At 31.2% G+C, this 10,061-nt stretch overlaps 1 long non-coding RNA gene across 3 annotated transcripts in view; it reads right to left on the reverse strand.

The window, feature by feature from the left end:
• LOC145276969 (uncharacterized) overlaps positions 1-9,158 on the reverse strand; it is a 440,156-nt gene extending 430,998 nt beyond the window's left edge. For all 3 annotated transcript variants that reach the window (XR_013868067.1, XR_013868068.1, XR_013868069.1), the window contains exon 1: positions 2,513-9,158. This is a non-coding gene — a long non-coding RNA (uncharacterized LOC145276969). The remainder of the gene's footprint in view (positions 1-2,512) is intronic.
• Positions 9,159-10,061: the final 903 nt, after the last annotated feature.

Raw genomic sequence — 10,061 nt, forward strand, 5'->3', positions numbered from 1 at the left:
TAATACAATACTATCTCATTGATTACTGTACACGCAATAACCTTTATCCCTGAGTGGCGTTCGGGCCTTGATAAGTGGTGACCCCATGTAAAAAAAAATATAATATATATATATATATACATACAATATATATATAAATACAATATATATATATATACACATACAATATACACATACAATATACACATACATATAATATATATATATATATATATAATATATATATACATACTATATATATAAATACAATATATATATATAAATATACACATACATATAATATATATATATAATATATATATACATAAATATAAATTATATATACATACATATAATATATATACATATACAATATATATATACATATATAATATATATATACACATATATAATATATATATACGCATATATATGTATATACACATATATGATATATATACGCATATATATGTACATACATATATAAAATATATATATATACGCATATATATATGTGTATATACACACACATATAATATATATACGCATATATATATGTATATACACACATATAATATATATACGCATATATATGTATATACACATACATATAATATATATATACACATACATATAATATATGCATACATATTCTATATATACATATAAGATATATATATATACACACATAATATATATAATATGTATATACATAATATATATACATATATTATATGTATATATATACATATAATATATATACATATAATATCTATCTCTATATATAATCTATATACATATATATATACACATATATATCCATATAATATATATATACATATAATATCTATCTCTATATATAATCTATATACATATATATACACATATATATCCATATAATATATATATATATACATATAATATGTATGCATATAATATATATACAATATATATACATATAATATCTATATATATAATATATATACATATAATATCTATATATATAATATATATATAATATATGTAATATATATACATATAATATCTATATATATATATATATATACATACATATAATAGATATATTATACATTTACAAAATATATCTTTATCAATTTCTGTACACAAATAAAGAAAAAAATATGTTGATACATTAAATATGTTTATATCCAAAACTCATACACATATTATTGCGTTTCACATTAACTTTTTTTTAAATTAAAGAACTTCCAATAATAGATGTGTGTGCGTGTGTTTGTAAATGTCGATGGATAACATGGAATATGCACGTGTCTGGTATATGAATATTGGCTCACTTTAGTCACTTCCTGGAAGAAGTGTAGACCATATGTTTATAATGTGATGAAATACGAAAGAAACATTAAACTTAAAATCTATCTGCTTATAACTGATAAATAAAACTGAGCTTTAGATTTAGCATACAATTACGCATAACAATTACACACTCATACAAACGCACATGTTTTTATACTAGCAAGAAGGACCGATGTTTCCTAGCATTGAACGAAGATCAACGATTGTTCTACAATTCCAATACTTTTTTTTTTGTCATAATCAGTGAAAACCGTCAGCAAATCGATGAATTCCATGCGCTATTCGGGAACCCATCGCCGTGCACATGAAAGTAGCTCACGTGCCTCTCAGCAGTAACTGATCAACAATACACTGTAGTCTTCATTGTACTGTAGCGACCCTACTGTAAATTTTATGAAATGAATTTTTACACAGAGACTTAAATGAAAAGATAACCTGCAAAAAGTTAACTATCATGGTTCAGTTGTGCTATAAACAAAAGTATTCCTTTCGAACGCGCCCCAGTCTTCTCAAAAAGCCTACAGTTGATTTTATACACCGGCTCCTTCTGGTTGTGTGGTGATAAAACTTCTCATATGCTCTTGTTATGTTAGGCTATATAAAAGTGGTCAAAATTGGACTGTTTGTTCTTTAGCCGGATTTTTTTTTTCGATTTTTCGATACTTATCGGAAGTATTCCAATACAAAACCAATTTAAATACGCACCCAGATACATAAGTACATAAGTGTTTAAAATCGAAAAATAATTCGTTTCGTAGTCCATAGGGAACGAACTCAGGGATACACCCAAACAAGGTACCTTTTATACTTAAGACATGTGTAGTGCTTTACAAATATTATATAAACATTTACTTTGTAAGATAATTATTTTGAGTAAAACTTGAAATCAACTTAATGACATTAAAACTTTCATTTCGGTTTTGATTTGATTTAAACAACTGACGTTAATTACCGATTTACTATCTCTGGTTTTCGCATTTAGTGCTGTCAGTTATTACATAATGTTGGATTTAATTTCTGTACAAAAATCATGGTATATATAGCATCTTATTTGTTTACGTAAACAAATGTCGATATGCATACAAGGGATAAAGTCTATTAAAAGGGGAGACAACAAATGGCCGGAAATGATAGTATTTTGTTAAATGTGAAGATACTAAATACACAACAAATGAATAACAAATCACATAGTACTTACCTGACTCTGTTCGTTTCGTCCACTTGGATCTGTTTCGCCCTGTCAATTACTGAACGTATCTGAGCAATCTCGTCTTCGGTCAGATGACTTAGATCCGGCTGTGGAGGTTCCACAGGAGATGAATGTTGACTAGATGCCGCCGACGAGCGCCGGACCGACCCAAACGAATATACCGAGTGGCCCTCGGACGCAGGGGTCGTGGCGCTTGACGCTGGCTGACTGTTTTCGTTCCCCATCTTAACACAATTTAATTCTTTCTTCTTTCTTTAAATTGAAATAATTTTTTTCACACACGAACTGAATTTCCACGTAAATGAGATGCTTGCTTTTAAAACCCTTGTTTTTTTTGTTACTTGATTCAAACTAGTTGTTATTCGTGACGAAGAAACGATTTAGAGATATGTATATGTGCATATATATATAACTATCATAAGCACATGTACTTATATATACACACACATATATGTGTATATATGTGTGTGTGTGCGTGTATGTAAAACAGATTGGTAAATGGAATTATTACGTAAAACTCACTTTAAACCAAGTAAAACATGATATTAAAAGATGATAAAACAAACGTGATTAGTTTTATCTTTGAACCTTTTCTGTTTGTCCATGTAATGTACAAATGTTCTATGCCAGGCTAACGCACTGATATAGCAATAACAATAACAATAATAAATATAAGAGAAATAATAACAATTATATTCTTAATAAACGTTGTAATAAAACAGTAACAATTGGGTCATATATATATATATATATATATATAATGTTTATATGTAGTTCTTTGTTTTTAATGTTTTACATGTGCGACGTATCAGATGTTTTTTATGTAGGCAGTCAAAAGGAACTTTTATACATGTAATTTATTTTGTAAGCTTTTATATATATATATATATATATATATATATATATATATATATATATATATATATATATATATTCTCTCGTTAAACACACCTTGAAGGTTATTTACTCTGTAATTTGTTTTGTTTGGGGGGGGATTAAAATGATTTTGTTAATATGTTAACTTGAATTCTTTTTTTAAATATGCAGAAATTTATAGTTTATCCGTTTTTTTAATTTTTAAATTAATTTTTTTTTCCTTTTTTATCGCACTTTGTTCCGCATAATTTAACAAAAAAAGCGATTTGCATTACTTGTATTGTTTAATTTTATTTTCTCCTTGTAATTTTCTCCAATTGAATGCAGTACGACTTGATTTCCTTTTAAGGAAGGAATATATTATGTCAATTCAAACACTGTATTAAAAAGGCACGCACATTTTACTGGCCAGGCGATTTCGTTTTGTATAATAATACTTCATTTCCGAAGTATATTCAGGATTTTTTTTTTATCACTTGCATCTATTATATACACGTTATATATCTTATTATACACTTTTGTCTAAGGTATAATACTAAATTAGCATCGTTTAACCACTAGCCTTTACAATATATGATACGATGCTTACAGTAATTGATAGCTGAAGTCGAACATTTTTATATATACATATTGTTTTCCATATGTGTGTGTTCTTTAGGACAAGTTTACCTTTCTTTTATCACTGGCTTCAAGTGTTTTTAAATCCCACCAAGTCATATTTTTCAGTTTATGGCCTTTAGTGTTAAAAATCATGTCCCGAAAGCTGCTGTTCGTTTTCTGTGCTGGTACGAGGGGAGAAATGTTTCCGTCCAGAGAACTAATCGTAGAATTCTGTTTTGAGCTCGTGCAACAGCTGATCGTCAGGTTTTGTTTTTTACACCCCACGTAATTCTTCGTAGGAAATGTGTTACTACCGGGTAAACGAACCAGAAGTTTGTTGCTTGAAAATTTAAATCCGTCTGTTTTAATATTTGTTACTCTCATGTCGTCGTCGTCGAAGTTGGATAGCCGGATGTACATTCTTACCATCTTACTGTCCGATATGGCTGTTCCGCTTTGGTTTTACTTCCTTTTTGTTTCACCAATGTAATATATATATATATATATATATATATATATATATATATATATATATATATATATATATATATATATATATACATACATATATATATATATATATGAGACCCTTTTTTAATGAGTACTTCGCTTGTACGTTTCTCCTATTTATTTTACCCTTTGTTAATGTTAAGTTACGTGTGCGTAAATACTGGAAAGTTCTTGTTCGAGTTTCGTGGCGGCAGTTATCACAAATCGTCTATCCTTCAGATTAACGGCCCTATGGCGTTCGAAGCGAAATATTAAAACTGGTTGCTTCTTACCTAAAACATAGAACTTCTGAGGGAGAAGAAGCTTACTTCCTTCGAAAACCTCACCTTCTGTCCAACTTTGCAGCTGTAAGATACACGTAAACAAACAAACTGGAGCATTTATGATTCAAATATATTTTAAGCCTTTAAGCGCCCACTTAACAACCACAAATACTAAATCCGCCTTTAATCTTTTTGAATATATATTCATTGCCACAACCTTTATTCAGTGTCAGGGTTTAAGTATTCACTTTTTCAATAGGTATTTTGGCTCGTAAGCGGTTGTCCAGCGTTTATATTTTAATACTCTTTGTTCTAGTGTAAATTAGTTATTCATTTGGGGGGGGGGGCATTTTCTTTTACGTTAATTTATTTCTGCATTTCAATCAAGCAACACGCTTTATTATGCAGTTAATAATCAGATGTGTTAACTGACTTTGTGAACAGCAGTTTTATCTTTATGTTATTTTTATAAAGTAATATCGGTAGAAGTTTTTTTTTTTTTTAATATAACGGGTTTTTTTATTAGTAAGAAAAAGAAGAAATAGTTGTGAGAATATTTATTGCTATTATTTATTTATTTAAATGGAGTTTCATATAGAGAGGATACTGCATATGCTATCTAGCCGAAACAGAGATAGACAACCTTTCCACGTTAAAAAGTCAAACACAGAAAAGAAGACAATGTTGAATTTAGAAGAGGAAGTTGGATTTTCCTTTAAGAAAAGAGACAAGAAGGGGGAGAGATAAGATTCCCAATGATACCATTTCTATAAATTACGTTAATGTAAAAAGATGTATATAATTACAATTTAAAAGATCACAGAATAATAATTAAAAATGCCGCTTTTACTGGCGACGATATTAGAAATATATTTAAAGTCAAAAATGTTTATTTACTGGACAAAATCGAATAATATAAGAATGTTAAAAATGGTAAATTTTCTAAGATCTAACATAGTCAATAGTTTCGAACGCAGACGTTAACTGACGGACACAGATATAAACTTACATAGAAAAATATTGATTATTTCTTCTAATGAGAATTATTTTTGAAATTTTAATTTATTTTATTGTTTGAAGCGAATAAAAAGGTTAATTTTCTACGATAAAAAAGTAATAAATGGACCGTGCAAAATTAGCACTCCATGTTTGTTGTTATGGTCATCGTCAACGATTGCCTTTCATTGGCATTTCCTCAAGGGACTACTAACCCAGAGTTCATGTCGACAATATTTTGTCCAGGTGCGCCAACGCACGCAAACACGCCCGTTCACTCACACACTCATGCACACTCACTCACACAACCATGCGAGTGCGTAGACGCACCCAATTGTGTAAAAGACAAGATTTATTAGTCCAGACTTTAGATATATATATATATATATATATATGTAAATATATATCGATTAGCTATGTATTCGATTGCTGTTGTTTCTCCTTTTTTATGTTATATATTTTTTAAGAAATCCTTTTTTTTTTAATATTGTTTTAGAGTGTTTTATCTCTTTATCGTATATGTGTAGTGTTTTCTACTATTAGACTTTTTTTTTCTTTCGTCTTTTCTTCTTGCGCCTTCTACCTGATTTCACTTTCACGTTTGTAAGTGAAAGCGATAAAGGAGGCGGCGCTTGTATTTTTGAATTAACGCCCGTTATCCTTCACCACTTGTTGTCGTACGCTTGTGGCAACAAAGCCCGGTTCTTTTTCACGAACCAACCGCGACATCATTATTACTAGCTTTAGAACGAGTACAAAACTTTCTAGACATATATTTAAAAAAATATCTATATCTATAAATACGCCTGTGCGTTCACGTTTTAAGTTATATTTCTTTAACTATTCACTAAATTAGTTTAATTCTTAATGTAAAGCTATATTTCTTAACCTTCCCTGTAATATTATAGAGCTTTTATTTTTTTTTATTAATGAGAAACGATTTCTATGTAAGTAATCAGCACATAACTTCGTTATGAGAACTATTTTTTATATTAGACGTAATTATCCCTTTTTTTTTCAAGCAATATGCCTCTTGCTAATAGTTCGGTCTTCTTTTAAGTTAAGACTTAAGTAAAAGAAGATATAAATATTTAATTTGTGGTCAATCACTGTTTCTTAAAAAAGTCAGATTTTAATTTTCTTTTCTCCACTTAATTTCATTAGTCAGTAATCCTCTTTTATTCATAATTGTTTCTGTGATAGCCAGAACTAAAAAGCAGGCAGCTAATAGAACTAGTCGATCAAGATAGAACTGTCGAGTATTAATACGTATGCACCCAGTTCAACAGCAGTTTTGTTAGTATTTCCAAGTCTTAGCAGTTGTATTAGACGACTATTTCTATTATTCGTGTCCTTGCAACATCCGTAGCAGTAGTAATGAGCGTAGTAGTAACAGTTTTAGCAGCAGGGAAGCATCGCTAGCAAGAGCAGCAGTTCTCGTATAACATTTTTTTTTTACTCTTTTTTTTTTTTTAAACCGTTCTTTTCTGCTGCCACTTGTTTAGTTATTGTTGCATTTATAATTTACGTATTAAAACAAACTTGTGTTCGTATTGATTCTGAACCGGTATTGCTGTGTCAATATTGTACGCATATACGATGTTGCTATTTTTAAACCACCTAACAATGTTTTGCTTTTTATTTCACATATTTCTCCAGTGGAATACTTAAAAAAAAAAGATAATAAATGTAAAATATAAAAGAAATATATGCGACTAAAAAAATGAAACTAGATAAATAATAAAAAATAAGCGAGAAAACCAATAAGTTGTTAAAAATGTATGTGTGTGTGTGTTTAAAAAAGATAATATGGGTTGGTTTAGTGGGATGAAAATGATTTCAGTAATCCGCTTCCCCTTTTTTCTTTTTACATTTTTTTTTTGTTGTTTATCGTTCATAAACTCCACCCTTGGGTTATCTTCTCATTCTCCCCTTCATTTGTGTTTGCTTTTAGGAAACTAGTCCATATATATAAGAAGTTGGTATATCCACTCCAGATGACCAGTGGTGATTGTAATAGTTTATAGGTCAGATCAAGTCGTGCCGTATCAGTTTTAGATGCGACGACCAGCAGCAGCAACAACCGAATGCCTCTTCCGAACATTCATTCATTATTTCGTCTTCGTCCTTGTAAACTCAATCAGGAAAGAATAGGCCCGTTTGTTCATCCGTGACGAACCGCTGTACAACAAAGCGAGCGTCCATGCAAGACAGGTGGTTGTTCGTTTTTTATTTATTTTTGTTGTTTTTTTTTTGTTGTTTTTTTTTGCTTTTTTTGTCGTTGCTGTTATGATTCTATGAAATGCTGGTAAAATCCTATCTCTTTCTGGTACCGTTATATCCTTCTCTTTTCATTCTATATAACGTGCAATTGTACGTGCACGAATCACCTGGATGCCATCAATGCGAGCAGTCATTTTTCTTCTTTTCTTTCATGCTCGCTCCGTCTACTCAACTTTGTGAGGAGAGCGGCGTCCGCCTAATGCTGTTAAAGGCTGTGTGCCGTAGCCGTAGTTGCAATTCTGGCAGTAGCAGCTGTAGCAACAGGATTAAGGAAGGGGAGGAAGAAACAGACGAATTAAAAAATAAAAAAAAAGACAGAAAGAAAGCGAAAGCACGAGATACAGAAAGAGAGAGAGGCGAGACGATACCGTAGAAGCAAGATAAGGTTGCAGCAGGAACGGTAAGAGGCAGGGTCGTAAATTTGAAGTCCTTGTTATAATAATCGTAGAATATATGTTACGACTACGACTATCGCACCGCTATCATCATCATTACCATCATCAACGGCCGTAACATGACCAAAAACAAAGGATGTCGATGATGTAGGCAAAAAAGGAGTAAATGCCATTGTAATAATAACGTTTCTTGCATTTGTTGTTCGCAGTAGTAAATGATAGCAGGAAAAGGTATCAGTAAGTATCGATCCGGATATAAAGAAACAGACGTACTATTTTTTTTATTCATCCAAGAGTCGACTGTTTTCTTTCTTCCTTCTCCGAGTTTATATCACTGTGTTCATTCATTCGTTCAGCTATTTACTTAGTAGGCGACGTACCAGCCTCAACTTAATAACAGCTCATAACAATAACCTCAAATTTGAGAAGACCTTTTTGATAGGTGGTCGATCCCCCTTCCGCGGAGGGAATCTGTGAGACAAGGTCGGGAAAATGGGGATGCAAAAATCCAGCGTCCTATAAACGAGCACATTATCCTAGAAAACCTGCATGGATAGCTCTGTCGTTATTCAACAGTAGTGGTCCTTCAGACGATTAGCAACAAATTAACCCTTTCTCCAAATGTGAAAAGGCGAAGCCTGAGTAGATGGATTTCTTAGAACTGACAAGGATACAGGACAACACACCTCAGACGTCAGAGAAATCATCGCAATAATGCCGTAGACTCTAGTGGTGGAGAAAAAACATTTTTAAAAAGATCTACTAAACAGAAGAGATCCATAATATCGAGACACCCGTGGACCCTTTAATACGGGCAAGGTGCTTGTATTTCAAAATATTATAAATACGTCGAAACCTGCCGTTGGTTTAAAACTGTGCACAAATAAAGATGTTTAGATGAATGAACTTATTTAAAAAAAAATTGTTTGTAGTATTATCCTTTTTAGGAGGTTGAAAAGTGATTAAAATGTTCTCAAACTTTTTCCATGTGGCCACCTCTTTAACTTTATCCCAAAATCGGTTTTATAAATTATTTTCATTCACACATGCGTACAAACAAACACAGACACACGCACACATATATACATGCACCTATCAGTTCCTTGTCTCTCTTGCGTAAAGCACTGTCATAAAATGATATCGCCTGCTGTTTACTTAGCGTAATGTAAAGCTATGTAAATAGACTAATTGAGCACTTTAAAAATGACTGTAAATGCTTATATAAATACATTGTAGTTATTATTGTCGAGCGAAGATTTCATTAGGTAGAACGGCTGACTAATACTAGATGGGCGCGTACATTTTATTCTTGGCTTGGAATGGGTGCTAGTATATACACACTAAAGAGCTGCGACACAGCGAAACTTTCTGTGTGTTGATGGCATAAGTGCGTGTGTGTGAGTGTGCGTGTGTGTGAGTGCGCGTGTGTGTGTAATTCAGTATTATAGAAGCAATAACAAGAGTACTCAATTATTTGTACAAGAGCATATTTATATATATTTATTCACTATGCATTTTTAAAATCATCTTTCGGCCCCCTTGATTTCATAGAAATACTGAAAACTGAACCTGCAGGGTTAAAGGCACTAAGTATGACTGATTAATCAGCCGATA

The sequence above is a fragment of the Euprymna scolopes genome, chromosome 5, assembly GCF_053919585.1.
Source record: "Euprymna scolopes isolate OS-2025 chromosome 5, ASM5391958v1, whole genome shotgun sequence".
Classification (NCBI taxonomy): domain Eukaryota; kingdom Metazoa; phylum Mollusca; class Cephalopoda; order Sepiida; family Sepiolidae; genus Euprymna; species Euprymna scolopes.